We start from the raw sequence: 21,574 nt of genomic DNA on the forward strand, positions 1-21,574 counted from the left end.
ACAGGAGTAGACAAATATTTGTTTCCAGAGCAATCCTCAGCAATTGACGTCAGTTTTCCTGGCACAGTGGCACAAGCTGATACTCAGAATGGACCAAGGTGCCACTACTGAAACTGACCTGTCCAAGAAGGCACATCTGCTGTTAAATACTAACAAAAAGATATTCCAAACCTTGATACCTGTACATTTTCAAGTCTGATTTTTGTAATTCCATATCAGATTGCAGAATAAAGTACGACTGACATAAAATCTTAGAATCTTAAAACAAATACAAATTGATGTGGGTTATAATTCGTCGCATCAATCCTGCTTTGAAATGCTAGCCTATAGAAACACTCGCTGGCCTGTTTTACATGATGGGACTTGAAGCACTAGGTGCACCCAGATCAGACATAGCACCGATCAAATTAATGACTGATGATTTGTTTTCTCCATCCAAGACATATGCTTTAATCCAAAATGACAGATGTCTTTTCCTGCAATTACCACTATTGCCTCCGCCCCCACGCCAACCACCAGCAGCCCCCCTGCCCCATCCCCCAACTGACTAATGTAATATGTCCACTGTCACAGACTAGTATTTCTGTGGATTAGCTAAGTAAGATTTTAATGGAAGGTGTCACTTTGCGAATTCAAACATCCATTATGGAGTCACAGCCATGGGACCAAAGGGACTTGGGACACAATTTTTCCATCCGCTAGTTTTAATGGATAGATAATTATGGGATTTGGAACTTTAATGAGTATGAATCTGAGTCTGAATACAAGAATTTGTGAAATTCGCCTGTGTTTTAACTTGGAACAGATTTGTTCCAAGGTTTGGTTGCGATTGCTTAAAAAAAATCATTTAGGGTTTTTAAAACAATTGTTTTTTAAATGGGCATTGTTGCCTCCACTTCTAATTATGGTTTCATCATTGCTCTTGTCCAGTTAGCCTTTAACTAAGTGGTCACGTGGTGTTCAGGAATCTAGAAAGTGTTTACGATTCGATTTAATGGGCATCTTTGCATACTCCATACAGTTCTCCTCTGCTCTCTACATTAAGTTATCTCTGAGCAAGAAATCACTGAATCATAACGTGCTTCTCATTTCTTGACCAAAGATATTGAAGCCAACTGAGCTCTCAATATTTGCATTATCAGCTACAACAGCACAGTCTCTAAGCAAACCGTTGGTGTTTTCATCCATATGGCTCAGAAATATATATATAAAATCTTTGGGGAATGACCATCTTTGACATTGGCTCCACACGAATCAGACTGATAACATTCAGGGTATTCCACAAAACAAAATTTCTAATGATCGCAATTTGCATTCAAAGCCATTACTCGTACCATGCTCTGAAAAAACAAAAGGGACAGTAGTCCATTCAGCCCCTTGGGCCTTTCCACCATTCTAGAACATCATGGCTCACCATCTACCTCTGAAGCATATTCCCCCATTATCTTCATACCTTTTGATGAAATTAGAAACTAACTTCATGACTGAACTTGCACAGCTCTCCATGGTATTGAATTCCAAACTTGCACTACCCTCTTAATGAAAAGGTTGTTCCCCATCTTAGACCCAAATGGCTTATCTTTTATTCTGGGACGTTTCCCCCAGTTCTAAATGCCACAGCCATAGGAAAGATCCTTTTTGCATGTCCTCTGTCGTTCCCTTGAAAAATTTTGCAAGTTGTTATGAAATCATCTCCCATTCTTCTAAACCTCAGAAAACACAGGCCCAGACTCCTCAATTTCTCCTCATAGGATAGTCCCACCATCCCATGGATCAGTCTGGTGAACCAACACTGCACAGACTCTATGGTGACTTTATCTGTCCTTTGTAAGGGGACCTATAACTTCGGAGTTCAGTCTTCCTAATCCAACTCAACGAAGGGACTAAGGAGAAAAGAGCAATTGAACATTAATTCTGATTTCCTTTCATATTGCATTTTGCCCAATTATGCAGATATTTTACATAATTTTGGACTCCTGAGGGATAATCTCATGAGGAGTGGCTGAGGTCACCATAACCTATTTGATTAACCTTTCATTAAATAAATTGGCAGAAAATTTGTTTATGAAGAAACAAGAACAGGAAACATTCCACATTTAAGCTGCTAGTTTGAAGAGACTTTGAATTTAATTCAGCTTCTAATGAAATAATCTCTTTTAATGCAAGTTCTGAAATAAAGGACAAAAATAAGAAATGAATAACTAAGTGAACAGAACTGTACAGTTTCTCCAGTAACACAATACTCCCCATGCAACACCATTGGTGTGGACGCTAATCATCTTGTTAACTGCAGGGATATAATTGCTCATGATGTTGTGAACACACCTCTGAAAATTGAAGAATTATTCACAGTCAGCTCAACTCACAGACTGAACTAATAACCTGGTGCTGCTTTATGGGAATTTAATGCATCAATGTAGCCAACCAATTCCTAATAACAGTCCAAGGAAGTACTGCTGAAAATGCACACTGACTTTGTTCTCTACAGGTTGTATGTATCAATCACAGCCCAACGCACTTAATAAACCTCCAACTACACTTTCCCACACATTGCTTCAGAGCTCAGTGGGTATCAGGAGAAATAAAACAGAATCACCACAAGCAAGAGAAAGAGTAAAAAATTACATTAGAAAGAACAGGCGTTCAAAGCAATTTACCTTCCAGCACACTGTGAAGAAATTAACCTTCTATTAGCTTCCCGAAAACGACAAAAATAATTTAGAAACCAATTATCGCAAGGTTAACTTTGTTCATCAGCTTGTAATGAGAGTAAAGGGCCTACTGCTTTGTAGGCAAAAAGTGAAATTGTTCCCATGTCTGTATCTTGTTATATCATTTGCATTGCAATTACTTGAGTTGTATCAAAAACCAAGTCTTAATGTCCTGAATGAGAACTGAAGTTTGTGATTTTGTTACTGTCCTTCCCTTTTCAATGATCTTTGGTTTTAAATTCAAACCTTAAAGAAATATAAAATTTTAGATTAATCAATGCACAGTCAATTTCATGCTGTGAACACCAATGGAAAGTTGTTCTGATATTTAAAGAAAGATCTTGCAATTACATAGAACCTTTCACCTTCTTGTGAGATCAGAAAGAATTTGATCACCAAAGGATAACTTTTCAAATGTTGTGATTATTATCTTGAAAGACAACAAAGTCCCACAAACAATAGGAGTGCTGGATATTCCAGATCGAATACTGTCTGTTTTCCCTGTGCCCTTACCAATACTTACTGCTCAACCAGCATCACCAAAATGTTACTCATATTGTTATTCATCTGGTTATTGTCCATGTGACCTTTCTGTGCAAAATGGTTGCTGGCATTTGCCTGCATAACCATCATGGTACCACTTAAAGGAATTAATTGACTGTGAATGTTTTCAGCAACCTTAAAAAGCTTGTTAATTGATGTGAATCATGCCTCCAACAGGTTATTCTATCTGATGCATTGGTATTAATGCTAGTTGACAAAACAGATGAATATAGACATGGGTAATGTGTATTGAAGATTTCAACAGATGTTTATTAAAGCTCACTAAATTTGTACAAATATTGCATTCACTGGCATATCAGTATCTGGGCCTCTATTAGGTGATTGAAAAGAAATAATATGCTTTCATTAGCGTGCCATGTTTCATGTCAACATAAATAAAGTAGTATTTGAGGCGTTTATACTGCTAGATCACATGCTATGTTACAGAGATGATATTATACCCAAGTCTCTTAAAAGCATACCACCATCCTGACTGTTATAATATCCTGAAAATGTTTTTCTTGCCCTTCCTTCAAGACATTGCCACAACCTCCTGCTCCATGCTGAAACACAATGTTCTGGGGAAGTTTCATATCCACTGCACCATTGAAACTCGTAACAGTTAGCTTCCTATTCTTCTCAAACCCTGTCTGGCTAAGTTGCAATTCTGACAGCACATCAAATGGCCTCAGCGTGACTGACCAGTATCAAGGGAACTGAAGTCCAACATGGAGCTTAAATATTGGCTATACTGACGTTACTAGCACATGCTTTCATTCCTCTTACAAGTTATACATTTACAAATTTACAATTTGTAAAATTTAAACGTGGCATCTTATTTCTTCCTTTTTTCAATCCTGCATTGTAACTATCATCACAAATCTAAATTAATTTGCCCATGTTAAACCAGTTTATTGTGAAATAGTTACAGTTAAGTTGTGATTAACTGAAGATTTACTTGCATTATTTTTCTATAACTTACTTCTCTCCCACTGGTTCATCAGTTCTCTAAACCAGTGGTTTCTTTCCAAAGTAAAAAAAAAGCTTTGTTCTGTTTTCCATCCAAATTAGGGACCTTTGCTCTTCATCTACTTTCTGAATGATTTAAGACCCTGCAGAATTCTTGTCATTATTCGTTGAACCATTCAGTTTTCTTAAGAATCTAGATACATCCTTTTAGTGTACACATTGGTATAATACTGTTTTATTTGTGTTTCGGCAACACACAAAGGCCATTTATTATTCAGCACTTGAAATCATGACCTTTTATCACATTCATTCATTAACATTCTCACTGGTTCCTTTTTCTTAAACTATTGCACACTTAAAGAGAAATCATTTACGATAATTCTAGTTAATATCTAGTTAATGTCTAGTAATTCTAGTAAATGTATAGTAGCTCTTGTCTTGACATGCCATCAAAGAGAATATTTATTGCAGTACAGATGGGCCACAAGCTGTCACAAATCTAATCATTACTTGGCTCAGGGCTCAATACCCTGCAGCAGAGTTCATATATTTTGCAAATAATTAAAAGTTCTTTGTTTTCAAAGTTTACATACTGCTGAACAGCAGCTGACAAGACAAATCATTTTTCAGTTTTGGAGACGCTTTTTTAATGCTGGTGTTATTACAGATGCACTGACAGCCAGAAGAATTGTCTCAGCAAAAATATCTATTAGTTCCTCCCACTTGCTAATGATATGGTGTATCTTTTCATCATTGGACTGTCACTGTAAACCTGTTGATTTAAGCCTCTGCCACATGGCTAACCTTCAGCTGAACTGGTCAATAATTGCTGTCAACCAATATACTGAAGATGGTTGACAATTAAATGGTCGTTCTCAGCTGCAGGTACTGTGAATTGTCATAGCAACCTAGAGATATTTTAGGCCAATACAATTTGACTTGCAAACTGAAATTAGTCAAAAAAATTGAAACATAAAACTGACTTAATCACATATCCCACAAAATTTACCCCTGGAAATTGCACAGTGATATATGGTGAGCAGATTCATGCAAATCTCTCCATGTAATTTTGGCACAAAATTGGCAGAAGTGCAGTTAAATAAATAAAATGCCTCCATGTCAAAAGGGCAAACTTAAATTATTACATTTATGTGAAACACCTTCGGACATTTGTGAGAGATATGAAAAGCAGCTGTATGAATGCTGTTTTTTTGAACTGTTTCAAACACAGTTCTTTCAATACACAACTACTGGGTAATATCACAGATCCCTCAAATTTCTCTATGTTCTGAGCCGCCTATTTGTTGCACTGTGCTCTCGCTTTACAATTGCTGCACACTAAAAATGCCCATCCTGAAACACTTGAATTTCTTTCATTTCTTCCAGATCAAACATACAACTAAGTATTTCCTGATTTTGCTATCAGATTTTAAGTAGTTTCTGATTTAATTTTTACTTTTCATTTAAAATTTCTGAATCCTATTTATGAAACTCATAACATGACCTAACTTTGCTTTTGTTTAAAAATTTGTGGTATCATCTGCTTTTATGCCAACTGCACAATAATCCTACAATGCTAAATTCCAATTGTGCAAGGTTACACCACAATCATACATTAAATCCCATCCATATTGTTTTCAGTTCCTACGGCAGTATCATGTTAATTCCCAAGGGTACACTTTTGAAACTGATGGATAAAGTTGTTTCTTGCATCAGTGAAGTGAAATCTCCCTCATTTCTCTCTGGAAGGTATTACACAGTTCACTGAGAAGTTTGTAACGGCTTTGATCATATTGTTAATCTATCAAGTCAATGAACCTTCGTCAGAACCAACAATGGATCATTAACTTTAAAAGGAAACTGTTTCTCTCTCCACAGATGTTGCCGGAGCTTCTGGATATTTGCAGAATTTTCTGTTTTTATTTCAGATCAGCAACATCTGCAGTCTATTATTCATGATTATTTTATATTTGGAACACAGAAGAATAGATGACTTCTCCCCACCCTAATTTTTTCTCATGTTGTTCTCCTGCTGGGAATCCCTCACATTTCACTATGTTCTGAGATGCCCATTTGTTGCATTACGCTCTCCCTCTATGATTGCTGCATACCATCTAATGCAGACCATGGTTTATCTTTGTATACTGCTTGAAACATTCCTAGCTACTGTGCAACCTGCACAGAGGTGGCTATGTGTTCATGCAGCTCCTCCATGAATGCACAGACTAGACTGAAAAGGCAGGCAATGGGCAAAAACATCACTTTTATTATCACATTTTGGCACAAAACACTGTTTCTGAAATATTGTCTTCCACTATATACCCTGATGCTTTCAACAGGTTCAACTCCTGAATTATCAAATGTTTTCTCAAGATGCATTCAACACCACCTCTTGTCTTTGTGGTATTACAAGTAGTTGGGGGCTTATGCTTAATGAAATAAAATCTTGCATTTGAGATCCAAAGCAACAAGAGATATAAATTTACCTCTCTGTCTACTTGACCTTGACTGTTTGAAAAAGGAAAATCATTTTATGGTAGCATGCAAATAGATTAATTAAATGCCATCTATAGTACAGAAAATAATCAAGAAATGCAATAGAATTCTGGTTTTTACATCTAGAGGGCTAGAATGTAATGGTGTATAAGTTATGCTTCAGTTACACAAAGCTCTGGTTAGACCCTAACTACAATACCATCTTAGAAAGGTTATACTTCCCTCAAAATAATGGGCTGAATGGCTGTTTGTGCTGTAACCATCCTATGATTTTATAACTCAGCACAGTTCAATCTTGCACCTGCAGTGTAATTCTACACAAGGCAGTAAATATAACGTGTGGAGCTAGGAAGAGAGCAGGCTCAACCTGGGAAACCCAGAAAAGTTCCAGTGTGTGGGGTTCTGAATTAAAATGGCCATTATTATTGAACAGTATTATTTTCTACTTGTTTTTCAAAAGCTATCTTGTTAGGTCCCACTGCAATTAGTTATTTTTCATACCTGTGGTTGCTGGCAGATTTAAATTCAATTTATAAAATCAGGAATTGAAAGCTAGTCTCAGAGATGATGAGCATGAAACTATCATTGATTGACGTAAAAACCCATCTAGTTCACTATTGTCCTTCAGAGAAGGAAATCTGCTGTCCTGACCTGCTAGCTCTATGCTCACAGCAATGTGGATGACTCTGTCCTCAGAAATGGCCTAATAATTGGGGATTGGCAACAAATACTGTACTGGCCAGCCATGCCCACATCCCATAAGCAATAAAATAATCTCTCAAACAATCATCAGATTCTGATAGGGTGGTAGAAATGTTCAATAGTGGCTTTCTGAAGTGAATTGAATAAAGAGAAAATTATTGGAGGGATATGGGTGAAAGAGGGGCTAACTGGGTTGCTCTTCCAAAGAACTGATGCAGATCTGATGGGCTGAATGGTCTCTTCTGTGCCATATTACTCTATGATGGTATGAGGAAGTTCAGTTTACCAGAACAATATCTGGAATCCAAATGTTGAAATAACAAGAGTAATTAGAGAAATCAGGGTTATGTTCCCTGAATTTAGGTTAAGAGTGATTTGGTAAAAATTTAAAAGCTATTTAAATGAATAGATAAGGATGGTTGGGGAAGACTATTTTGACTGGTCGTGGAGTCTTGGACTAGAAGGCAAAGGACTGTAAAGTAGAGCAAAGTGTGCAGAGGACTGTGAAACTTTGCAGAGGCACATAGATAGTTTAAGTGAGTGGGCAAAGATCGGGCAGATGGAGTACAGTGTTAATAAATGCGAAGTCATCCATTTTGGTAGGAATAACAGGAAAAAAGAATGGTTAAATTAATTATTTATTTGAATGGTTAATTAATTATTTGAATGGTTAAAACATTGCAGCATGCTGTTGTGCAGAGGGACCTGGGTGTCCTTGTGCATGAATCACAGAAGGTTGGTTTGCACGTGCAGCAGATAACTAAGAAAGCAAATGGAATTTTGTCCTTCGTTGCTAAAGGCTTCATCGGTTGAATGGCCTCTTCCTATGTTCATGTACTATCCACCTCACTGTGCCTAAAGTATACAGAAGCACCAAGAGAGAAAGCACATGATTGTTGGATCACTGTGGAGCACTGGTGACAGTCACAGTGATATTAATATATGCAAAATGGGATGAGATTTAAGGAGAAACAAAACATATAATTTTAAAATTTGAAACTTTTCAAACGAAATTGTTATTCTGGTATTTGTTTAATGCTGACAGGTGAGGTTGAATAATGTGGAATAACTGAAACTTTTTCCTGATTTAATTGAAACTTGAGTCTGATATCAAAATATATTTACTGTTGGACATCAGACTGAATGCACCTATGGGGCTGTGCAACTTTAAAATAAGAAGAACCAGCTTTGAAAATATCAAGAACATTTCAAAAGGAAGTATCGTGATAACCTGGGGCAAGAATCTGTCAATCCTTGGTAGAAAGTAAAATAACGTTCGCATCATAAATCATGCATTTGAAAGTAGAACAGGGTTGCGTTTCCATTTTGAGCGCAAATGTACCTATTTTAAAAAGTTTTTCTTATCTAGATTTCCACTCAGTATTTGTACATCAAGAATGCAAAATCTGCCTGAACTAGTGCTTTAGAGCAATGTTTTAAAATATAACTTGAAAGAGAATTGCTGACAAAAGCAAATATTCAAGAATGGTAACTTGGTAGAAATATCCTAACTAGACTGGACTTCAATAATCAGTTCTTTAGTAAATTAAAAGTACTATTTGAAATCTTTCTACCTACTAAAGTTCTTGGGCAACATTTAATCTCCCAAAATTGAGATTGGAAGTTGGAAATGCGTTTCATTCAGTGGAAGCTGCTGAGTGGGGACCTAATCAACTTTCCAGTACTGCCAGTCTAAGTCTGAGGAGGAAAGTTTTGAAGGGCATTCTTCCCACCCCATTGCCTATTGATGTCTTTAAATGGTTAATTAGTGCCTAATTAAGGGCCTCACACAGTTGCCACTGATATTCAACCAGCAACAAGCAGAACCATCACCAAATAGGATGTCTGAAATGCAAACTCTGTTTGGGTTGTTTTCAACCTAACAAAGGAGACTTTAAAAGTCATTGAAAGGTACTTAGTGGCTGATTGAAGGACCTGACATTGGTAGAGGGGAGACTCACTGAGAACCCCTACCCACCGTCATTTACCTGTGGCCTAGATCCCTTTGTGATCCCTGGCCCCTCTCTAAGTGAATTGCCAACAGCTCCCTGTAGGTAATGGGCAAGAGTTTCATCGTCTTAATTGAAAATACATCTTGAGTCCAAACATTCCAGTTAGGTTTCAAGGCTCCCAAACACCTGCAAATGACTGCAATTAGTAGAAACTCCCATTGGTAATTAATTCACCTTGGGGGCATCTCCAGCTTTGTTGGTGGTGCCTGCCACTCATATCAAGTTTCCAAACCCAGCCCAAAAAAACACAGAAACTCAGGCTGCGCTGCCAGTAATTTACACTTAAAATTTTGCAATTCTCTGCATCAATCATGCTTCTATCCAGTAAGTTGCAAAAAAGAAGATGGCACTACCAAGCAAAAACTCCAGGCAAAGACAGTCAAATATTTTCAGTTTTAATCCCAAATAATTGCAATGTTTTATTTCATATTAAGAAATATAAGGCATTAACTACATTTTATTTTTCAAAGAAACTGTCTCTTTCAAAAAATGGAAACAGGTACAGACTTTGCAGTATTTTGAAACACCAGCTCAATTTTTATCTTTTACAGTCTTCTACTCAGGCATAAGAAAAGTGACCGTGCCAGAATTGATGGCTAATTTAGAATTGGTGACCAAAATCTTGGAAGCAATGATAAAACAGTGGGAGAAAGGATAGACAGCAGATAAAACAGAATGAAGAGAGGACAAAAGAGTCTAACAGTGACATCATAGGAAGATCATGTGTTGATTCATTGTTGAGCAGCTGTTGATAGAGATTGTGATTCATGTCCAGTAATTTTGGGAAAGCGTAAATTTCTAAACATACACAAGAAAAGAAAGAATTCACAGGCAGGGGAGAGGGAGCTGAGTTCTGAGCAAGAGTGAATAATTTATACTTTCTGCCAATCTCTAATTTTAATTCATAACATAAAGGTAAGATTGATGTGAATTCAAGTAACTAAAGCTGTAGATAAAATAACTTTAAAATACAAGTTAATGAATGGCAGGCCAGCTCAGCCAAGTGGAATCTCATCTTGTGGCATATGGGAGCAATGTTCCCTCTAAGCTAAGCTAAGCTACCAAGCAAAAACTCCAGGCAAAGACAGTCAAATATTTTCAGTTTTAATCCCAAATAATTGCAATGTTTTATTTCATATTAAGAAATATAGGGCATTAACTACAGTTTATTTTTCAAAGAAACTGTCTCTTTCAAAAAATGGAAACAGGTACAGACTTCTCTGACACTTCACCAGACTTCACTTTGCCAGACTTCACAGCTTCTCTGACATTCCATGTACAGCGATTGATGTTGGCAACTAATCACAGCATTGACTTCCAATTCCAGAAGTCACTGCTGCACATAGGTTTCAGAGGTGCATGCAGCCAGCGTGAAAATGAGAGCGAATGCTATGTGGGCACATCACAGAATTTATCACAACTTGATGGGCCCATGGACAGAGCCTTGAGATATAGGTTTCAGAGGTGGGTCAAGTAGATCAGTTAGATTGGGGGAACATTTGGAGAACAATGACCATGGTATCATGTTTAGCATGTTGCTGGAAAATGATATTGGTCAATCATGAGTAAGAATAATCAACTAACACAGAGCCAACGTCAATGGGACAAGAATGAAGCTGGGCCGAGTAGAGGGGAACCAAAGGTTGATAAGAGAAATAGTTACTGAAAAATGGGTTACTCTCAAAGAGGAGATGGTTTGGGGGACAGTTAAGACACATTCCTTCAAAAGGGAAAGGTAGGATCAACAAAAGACACAGCTCTCTGGATAGGTAAAAACAATGACTGCAGATGCTGGAAACCAAATTTTGGATTAGTGGTGCTGGAAGAGCACAGCAGTTCAGGCAGCATCCGAAGAGCAGCAAAATCAACGTTTCAGGCAAAAGCCCTTCATCAGGAATAAAGGCAGAGAGCCTGAAGCGTGGAGAGATAAGCTAGAGGAGGGTGGGGGTGGGGAGAAAGTAGCATGGAGTACAATAGGTGAGTGGAGGAGGGGATGAAGGTGATAGGTCAGGGAGGAGAGGGTGGAGTGTATAGGTGGAAAAGGAGATAGGCAGGTAGGACAAGTCATGGGGACAGTGCTGAGCTGGAAGTTTGGAATTAGGATGAGGTGGGGGAAAGGGAAATTAGAAAACTGTTGAAGTCCAGATTGATGCCTTGGGGTTGAAGTGTTCCAAGGTGGAAGATGAGGTGTTCTTCCTCCAGGCGTCTGGTGGTAAGGGAGCGGCGGTGAAGGAGGCCCAAGACCTCCATGTCCTCGGCAGAGTGGGAGGGGGAGTTGAAATGTTGGGCCACGGGGCGGTGTGGTTGATTGGTGTGGGTGTCCCGGAGATGTTCCCTGAAGATGTTCCCTAGGAGGCGTCCAGTCTCCCCAATGTAGAGGAGACCGCATCGGGAACAACGGATAAAATAAATGATATTAGTGGATGTGCAGGTAATACTTTGATGGATGTGGAAGGCTTCTTTAGGGCCTTGGATGGAGGTGAGGGAGGAGGTGTGGGCGCAGGTTTTACAGTTCTTGCGGTGGCAGGGGAAAGTGCCAGGATGGGAGGGTGGGTTGTAGGGGGGCGTGGACCTGACCAGGTAGTCACGGAGGGAACGGTCTTTGCGGAAGGCGGAAAGGGGTGGGGAGGGAAATATATCCCTAGTGGTGGGGTCTTTTTGGGAGGTGGCGGAAATGTCGGTGGATGATTTGGTTTATGCGAAGGTTTGTAGGGTGGAAGGTGAGCACCAGGGGCGTTCTGTCCTTGTTACAGTTGGAGGGGTGGGGTCTGAGGGCGGAGGTGCGGGATGTGGACGAGATGCGTTGGAGGGCGTCTTTAACCACGTGGGAAGGGAAATTGCGGTCTCTAAAGAAGGAGACCATCTGGTGTGTTCTGTGGTAGAACTGGTCCTCCTGGGAGCAGATACGGTGGAGGCGGAGGAATTGGGAATACGGGATGGCATTTTTGCAAGAGGTAGGGCAAAATGAGAAAAGATTAGCAATGAATGTAAATTTAAAAACCCACATATTTTATAAACATGCTAACAGTAACAGGGTAGTAAAAGGAAGAGTAGGGTTGATTAGAGATCTAAAAGGAAATTTGCACATGGAGGCAATCGACATGGCTAAGGTGTTAAATCAAAACTTTACATCTGTCTTTACCTATAGAGGAAGATGCTACACAAGAGGTGACCAAGAGGGGAAACTCAGTCACTGGAAGGATTTAAAATTGATAAATAGAAGGTTCTGGATAAACTATCAATACATAAAGGTGTTAAGGTATCTGGCTGGATGAGACACATCCAAGTATGTTGAAGGAAGAGAAAATAGAAATTGTAGGGATACTGATGATAATCTTCCAATCTTCTCTATTTTGGGGGATGCTGCTAGAGGGCTGGCTAATTATAAATATTACACCATCATTAAAAAAAAAAGCTGCTCATATCAGCCAAAAGTTACAAATCAGTCAGTTTAATTTCAGTGGTGGGGAAACTTCTGGAAACAATTATTTGGAATACAATTAATAAGTACATGGATAAAGGTAGGTTAATTCAAAAGAGCCTGCATGTATTTGTTAATTTTGTATCTACTTAACTTGTTGTCATTTTTTAAAGGGATAACAGAGAGGTTGATGATATGCTGTACATGGACTTCCAGAAGATATTTGATGTAAATCCTCACAATAGTCTTATGAGGGAACTCATAGGTCATGGGATCAAAGATAAAAATAACAATATGGATACAAAATTGGCTCTGTGATAGGAAACAAAGAATAATTGTTACTGGGTATTTTTCAAGCTGGAAGAAGGTTTGCAGTGAAGTTAGCATTGGGACTCTTCTTTTTAATTATATAGACTCATAGAGTCATAGAGATGTACAGCATGGAAACAGACCCTTCCGTTCAACTCGTCTGTGCCGACCAGATATCACAACCCAATCTAGTCCCACCTGCAAGCACTCGGCCCATATCCCTCCAAGTCCTTCCTATTCATATACCCATCCAGATGCCTCTTCAATGTTGCAATCATACCAGTCACCACCACTTCCTCTGGCAGCTCATTCCATAGACGTACCACCCTCTATGTGAAAACGTTGCCCTTTTGGTCTATTTTATATTTTTCCCCTCCCACCCTAAACCTATGCCCTCTAGTTCTGGACTCCCACACTCCAGGGAAGAGACTTTGTCTATTTACCCTATCCATTCCCCTCATGATTTTATAAACCTCAATAAGGTCACCCCTCAGCTTCCGATGCTCCAGGGAAAACAGCCCCAGCCTGTTCAGCCTCTCCCTATAGCTCAAATCCTCCAACCCTGCCAACATCCTTGTAAATCTTTTCTGAACCCTTTCAAGTTTCACAACATCTTTCCGATAGGAAGGAGGCCAGAATCAGACGCAATATTCCAACAGTGGCCTAACCAATGTCCTGTACAGCTGCAACATGACCTCCTAACTCCTGTACTCAATACTCTGACCAATAAAGGAAAGCATACCAAACACCTTCTTCACTATCCTATCTACCTGTGACTCTACTTTCAAGGACATATGAACCTGCACTCCAAGGTCTCTTTGTTCAGCAAGACTCCCTCGGACCTTAACATTAGCTGTATAAGTTCTGCTAAGATTTGCTTTTCCAAAATGCAGCACATGACCTTAATCTTGGTGAACTTGGGTCAATTTCAAAGTTTGTGGACAATACAAAATGGGAGAAGTTGTAAACTGTGAGGACCGTGTAGAACTTTGAAACGACTGACAACTTGATGGAGTGGGTAGATAGGTGGCAGATGACATTTAGTGTGGAGAGGTAATACACTTAGTACAAAAAACATGGAGAGACAGTATATATAAGTGTATTATGCTAAAGGATGTGCAGGAGCATATAAATTTGGGTATACATGTACATAAATCATTAAAGGTGGCAGGACAGGTCAGTAACTAAAGCAGACAGTATTCTCAGCTTCATTAATAGAAACATAGAATACAAGAGCAGGGAGTTTAGGCTGAATCTATATGGGACACTGATGAAATCTCAGCTGGAGTATTCTGTCCAGTTCAGAGCGCCATGCCATCGAAAGGATATGAATCCATTTAAGAGAATACAGAAAAGCTTTACAAGAATGGTTCCAGGGATGAGAAAATTCAGTTATGAGGATAGATTTGGAGAAGTTGAGATTGTTTTCCCTGGAGGGGAGAAGGCTGAGGGGAGATTTGATTGAGATTTTCAAAATCATGAAGGAACTGGTCAGAGGGGATAGGAAGACACTGTTGACACTTGTGAAAGGATCAAGAACCAGTAGGTACAATTTTAAAGTGTTCAGCAAAAGAAGCAAATGGGAGGTATGAAAAAACAGTTTTACTCAGTGAGTGGTCTGGGTTTGGAATGGACTGCTTGGATGTGTGGTGGAAATGGATTCAACTGAAGCATTCAATATGGCATTGGATGATGTTTTAAATAGAAACAATGTACAGGGTTATGAGGAAAAGGCAGAGGATTGGCACTAAGTCAAAATGCTCAGACAGCCAAGTGCAGACATGATGGGCCTTCCTTCTGTGCCAGAACAATTCTAATTCAGTGAAGAGGTAAATGGTTTTTAAGAAGCATTTCTAAGGAAGAGAGAGATTTACAGAGTCAAAGGGACTTAAGAAGGCAATTTCTGACTTTGGAGACTTGATGAGTGAAGGTATAACTGCCAATGGTGAGCCAAATAAAGTTAGGCGTTCACAAGTGACAAAATTGCCTGTAGTGTTAGGTGAAGGGGTAAATGTAGGGGAATGGGTCTGGGTGGGTTTCGCTTCAGCGGGTCAGTATGGACTTGTTGGGCCGAAGGGCCTGTTTCCACACTGTAAGTAATCTAATCTAATCTAACAAGATTTTCAAAGATATTTCGAAGATTTTTGAAGGACACTATAATATAATTCTGTGGATATGGCTAATTATAATGTTATGGGATTCAATGCTTTATAAACCACATCATTTTTCAAGTAGCAGCTAGTTTCTTCTGCAAAATAATTCGAGTAATGTTATTTGTTTGAATCCGGCAGGCATAAGAATTCTCACTGATCTTCAACTTTTCAAAGAACATTAATTCTGCAGCTCTCTATTGAGTGCCTCCATTCAGCCCCAGGTGACAAGGTACATTAACAACCTGTTTTTGTTTCTGCCTCCCTGTCAGATTATCCATTGCTATTTTTATTTGCCTTTGAAATATCAGGGAGAAAACATTGTAAAGCCAACAATAGATTAAAAAACCAGGAGAGAAAGTTATGTTTGAAGTGAACGTCTATTTATTTCTGATATTTCCTTTTATCATTACGAAATGTGCTACTGCATGTGTTCCTTAATGTTCACTTTATTTCTATACTGCAACACACATGTAATATGTCTTTGATCTCCGAGCAGAGGAAAACTACACAGTAAATGGGATGCTAGGTTTGTCTATTTGGGAAGATATGCTTGGGCATGAAATTAGTTTCCTGACAAGAGGAAATGTTAATTGGCCAATGTTGAAACATAGCTTAACATTCAGAAAAGATCAGTGTTGCACTCGTGATTCAGCTTAAGTGGAAATTGGGAACTCAATTCTGGGGAGATTGCAAATGAACCCCTTGATCATAATGGGAAAAACAGATATCTGCAATCTGATTAACTGAAAGAAAGCCCTGGAAAACTGGAGTGCAGAGGCAAAGTGACTGTAAATGAATATGAATCAGTTCTTTGATCATCCGCAACGACACTAAAGCGGACAACTAAAAACATAATCATGTCTATAAACCACATCTCTAACCAATAAGTGGCAAGAGTTTTCAAGTTTTGCTATCATAAGAAACTATGATGCTTCGAACAAGACCATAAGAAATAGAAACAGGCATATGTTATTTGGCCCCTCAGGCTTGCTCCACCATTCAATAGGATCATGGCTGATCCAACATTTCTCACCTGTACTTTCCTGCCTTTTCTCTAAGCAACCCTTGATATCCCTACTGATCAGAATCTATCACAGCCTTAAGTATATGCAAAGACTTTGCCTCCACAGATCTCCGAGGTAAGGAGTTCCAAAGACTCACAACTCTCTGAGAGAAGAGATTCCTCCTCATCTCAGTCTTAAATTAGTGCCGCTTTGTTCTGAGACGATGCCCTCTGGTCCTAGACTCTCCCATGATGGAAAACATTCTCTCCTGCCAAGCCCCATAAGAATCCTATGTGTTTCAATGGGATCACCTCTCATTCATCTAAATTTCAATGAGCGGAGTCCTACCTTTTCAATCTTGATCTTTGAGTTAGCCAGACTTAAGTAGGGTTATGGGGCACTGCAAACACTTTCTGCACTTTGTATGAGGAATGTTAAACAGCCATTAAATCTTGATTGCTGATCACTCAGAACTACAACTGGAGGACATAAGGGTCAGAGCAAAGTCAAGAAGGTAGCAGCTAAATTTTGGACTATTCTTCAATGGATGTTAAGGCCTTGAGGAAGGAGAGAATTAGAAAGAACAAAATACAAACTTAAAAACACTGCTTCATCTTTTTTCACTTTGAACTGGGTCATTGAAAGAAGCTGGTCTTAAGAAACCGTTTCTGGTCCTATCCATAATTCAACAAATGTTTCCTTCCCTAGCCCTATTTACAATGGAAATCCACTCTAATTTGAATCAACTGGATCTGTATTGATAGAATTCTTTACTCATTTCCTCCTGCACTTGTATGAAAATGTGTACTTTTACATAATACGTCGATCAATGCAGATTAAAGAGAAACACTTGTATCCCATAATGAGTGATACAGTGTACAGTCATAGGTTAACTACTCAATGTCGATCTCTCTCTCCAACTTCTCGGCAGCTGTAATATTGCTACCTGCACTCTGTTCTGTTATCCTGATGCACTTGTACAGAAAAATCTGCATGTAAGATAACCTTTTTTCACTGTACCTCTCAAGTAATAAATCAAATCACATTTTACTTGAAATCCCTTGGCTTGCATTAAAAATGGACTTACGCTACAATCTGTTGGGTTAACAATGCACTGAAAATGGAAGTAAATCCAAAGTAAGTGGATGTTAGTATTTACAATAATCTAACATAACTATGTAAATAAGAGAGTGCAATGACATCATGTATTTTGACCATGCCTGAAATCTCTCAGAAAAATTAATCTATAAAGCCATCTATGAGCAAAGTACCCACGGAGAAGCCTGGAAGCTCCTAAAACAATTGGTACCATATTTTTAATTTAGCTCAGAAAGGAAACTCAATCTCTACATTTTTCCAGTGAATAGATAATCATAGCAATTTTTGGTTTGTTGTCTGGGCTGAGAACAGGGAGGTCATGATTAGATTCCCTACAGTATGGAAACAGGCCCTTTGACCCAACAACTCCAAGCCGACCCTCCAAAGAGTAACCCACCTGGTTCCATTTCCCTCTGACTAATATACCTAACACTATGGGCAGTTTAGCATGGCCAATTCACCTGACCTGCGCATCTTTGGACTGTAGGAGGAAACCGGAGCACCCAGAGGAAACCCATACAGACACAGGGAGAATGTGCAGATTCCACACAGACAGTTGCCTGAGGCTGGAATCGAACATGGGATTCTGGTGCTGTGAGGCAGCAGTGCTAGCCACTGAGCCACCGTGCCACCCCATAAAGTGCTCCAATTGGGTGTCAGTAACTGCAACTTATGGAGGAAAAACTGATCAGAACGCTAACACCTGACCCTTACAATAGAAGCTCTTGCTGAAAGTGTGTTTGGGTAAGCGCCCAGGGAGAAACCCCACACTTGATCTCACTGGACCCACCAGAGGATTACCTTCAAAACCTTTGAACCTTACCACAATCTTGCCCTATCTATCTCTGTTTTCTCTCCCACCCTTACATTCACTTCCAAACACTCCCTTGCTCAACCTCCAGTCTTCAGTGCAATCATCTACTTCTAGCTCCCTACCCACCTCCCTCACGTTCTACAACTGGTTCAACTCTTTGGACAATCTTCTCTAAATTTGTCTGCCTGTATTCAAATATCACTCCAAGACCCAAATCTTTGATCAACTCTTTGTAGGTACCTGACATTTCCTGTTGTGGTTCAGCATCCAGTGCTTCTTATTTCTATTTGCGAAACACACAAAGGTATTTCTCTACATTAAAAGGTATTAAATACAAATTCTTTTGGACATTGTTGCTAGTATGCGCTGCAATTTTATGAGACCATAATTCTTGGACATATAATATAGCCTGGGTTTTCTATCCTGTGAGATGTTCTCTCCAATATTGTGCCAAACTGGCATTCACTGAAAATGCTAATGTTTATTGTTGTTGCGTGAAAACTAAAAACGAAGGATGCAACAGCCCTCTGCATAAAAAAAATCTCCATGTTGGGATTGCACAGATGGAGCCATCAGGTTTATAATTTAATTGTCAATTTACAGTGGATTCCACACTAGATTTGGACCAGAAAAAGTTCAATTATTCGTAGTGCTAAAATACCCTATTAATGCAGCAATTATACACTGTCACCAATACATTCCAAAACAAATGAGGATGATGAGTCAGATATCATTGCAGGGACCAAAATCTGATTGGAGCACTTCAGCAGAGAGTACCAGGAAAGAAGTGTATGGACTTAGAGGTAACAACATTATCAAGTGGAGAAAGAAATTAAAGCCCTAGGGCAGTTGTTTGCAAGACTATAAGAATTGAGGGTGACTTTGTGGAGGAAAGGAATATTGATCGATTTGAAAAAGAATGTAGTTTCATGAGAACAACACACATTGTCGGCCAGCATAGGTTTTCAGAAAGAGAAGTTGGATGGTCAGTAGTTTAATGGGACAACAAAGGTGTAGGTTGCATTGATCTTACATTCTTTTGGAGAAACATAACACACACGTGTAAGCACTGGACAAAGCCTGAGAGAATCTTAGAATCCCTGCAATGCCGAAAGAGTTCATTCAGCCCAGAAGGTCTGCACCAATCCTCTGAAGAGCTTCCTACCCAGACCCACCTCATCCCTGTAACTCTGGGACAGTTTAGCACAGCCAACCTACCTAACCTGCACCCAGAGGAAACCCATGCAGATGTGGGGAGAATGTGCAAACTCCAAACAGACAGTTGCCCGAGGCTGGAATCGAACCTGGGATCCTAGTACTGGGAGGCAGCAGTACTAACCACTGAGCCACTGTGCCATCCTGGGTTGGGGGAGAAATAGTTAAATGTTGGTGAAGAAAAAAAAGTCAGGGTTCATTTTTTTCTCTGAAAAAATAATGCACAATTCCTGTATTCATTTGCAAGTTTCCAAAAATGAATAGCATTCAACTTCAGCAGGTGTGTGGACAGTGGTGTATTGGCTAGACGTTAGACACCCCTATTGGTGTCCCTGTACATTGACTTCACTTCCTATTGAAGCCATTCAGGGTGTGTAATGGTTGAGAGTGAGAAAATGAATTAAAGGAATGGGGCAAGATTAGGCAGTGAGGGAATGATTCAACATTATCCATTTTATACTCTTATCCAACAAAATCGAACGTTTTAGTCAATTTGGAATAGACGGGAATAGAACTGTTCATTGATTTTGAACTCTGCTTCAATTTACTCAACAAGCTGTCTGTTCTTCCTTTAATAGTTAGAAAGGAAGGCCACCTGAGGGGAGGAGCTGTTGTTCTAACAGCAATGATCAGAGTTAATAGTGAGGATGGCAGATCGCCTAATGAGCCTGATTAATTATTGAAGAACAAATGATGTGTTTTCAGGGACTCAGCATGCAAAACCGACCCCCAATCTCTTTCCAAGCTTACCACAACTATGTATCTGATCTGTGCTCTAATGAGTAAGGAGTTAGCATCTGCTCCTGGAGACTGTGACAGCTACTTCTATCATTCAGTGTAAGCTTCTGAATGGAGGGAATTACAGGATTTTATGGAGAGCTTCGGCCTGGTAGGTGCTTGTCAAATTCAAAGTATCATAAAGAAATGAATTCATCCCAAGTTTCTGCATTAATGCTTGAAGAGTAAGAAGTGCTTTCAATGGCCTCTGATTACACCTTTTTTAAATTAAAGGACAGTTGCACAGTTAAGCAATTGATGACATAGCCTAAAATACCTTATTAGTTGATTCTTTCCTCATACATGCTACTTGTTCCAATTGGAAGCAATCAGACTTCCTAATAAAATAGCTTTTCATATAATAAAATTCAATCATGAAACTTTAGGAGGTCAGTGTTTTATTTAAGAGAACTTTACTGCACATTTAAAAATTATATACTCTGTTAATGGGATTAGAATAAAACTATCATAAAAATGGTGTATATGGGATTCAATGTTTTTCATGATGTTATATCTTCCACAAGGGAAAGAAAAGTATGTATGTATAAGTAAGAATGACACATCTTCCAAGAGAAAGATCTTATTAAAGTAGGCAATGATCAAATGGATTGCTTTCTTCTAGAGGACCCCCACTTAGTAACAACTCAGCAATATGCTTGAACTCCAGAGCTTCTCAGGTAAGGGTTTGGTCAGAATATTCATCATTCTGCATTGAAGCTTTCCTGAGATTGGCTGTGTGGTCTTTGGCAGATAGCATATTCGGGTTAAATAGGCAATTGTGAGCCAAAAATAAATGTATATAAAATATAAACCTTATGTGTACCAGGCTTGTGTTCTCACCACCTTCTACAATGACAAAGCAGGACAACTTGTACAACCCATGAAAAATTGTTGAGCAGCTTTCATCGCCACTGCCAGAGGCAAATACTGCAGACTTCCTAGTAGGAGAGAGTACTGAATACAGGAGACAATCACCATGCAGGGATCCCCAGCATGTTTGCCTGATTGGGTCAAAGATGACTCAAGTAGGTTGCACATGTCCACGGTGGAAGGGTATCTGTAAGTAACATGCCAAGTTGACTAGAGTCAGAGTTGATGCATGGGATGTCCTTGCTGTTAACTGGAGTGTCTGGATGCCAGCAGTTAAGAACTAAGTGAAAAAGACAGAAGGCAAAGATATGACCAGGTGGGAGATAAAGAAAGCCCCATTGGGAAGAAAAACCCTCCGTCAACTTCAGATTAATGCTGTTCGTCTGTGGCAGCTGCAGAAGAGACTGTCTCTGACGAATCAGCCTCCACAGCCACAACAGATCACATTCAGTTCAGTAGTGACAACTGCTGTGTGCTGTC

At 39.3% G+C, this 21,574-nt stretch overlaps 1 protein-coding gene across 1 annotated transcript in view; it reads right to left on the reverse strand.

Moving 5' to 3' along the window:
• Window positions 1-21,574, reverse strand: part of LOC140463891 (heparan sulfate glucosamine 3-O-sulfotransferase 3A1-like) — a 160,481-nt gene that overhangs the window by 66,422 nt on the left and 72,485 nt on the right. The window lies entirely within an intron of this gene.

Source organism: Chiloscyllium punctatum, chromosome 39 (genome assembly GCF_047496795.1).
Source record: "Chiloscyllium punctatum isolate Juve2018m chromosome 39, sChiPun1.3, whole genome shotgun sequence".
Lineage (NCBI taxonomy): Eukaryota > Metazoa > Chordata > Chondrichthyes > Orectolobiformes > Hemiscylliidae > Chiloscyllium > Chiloscyllium punctatum.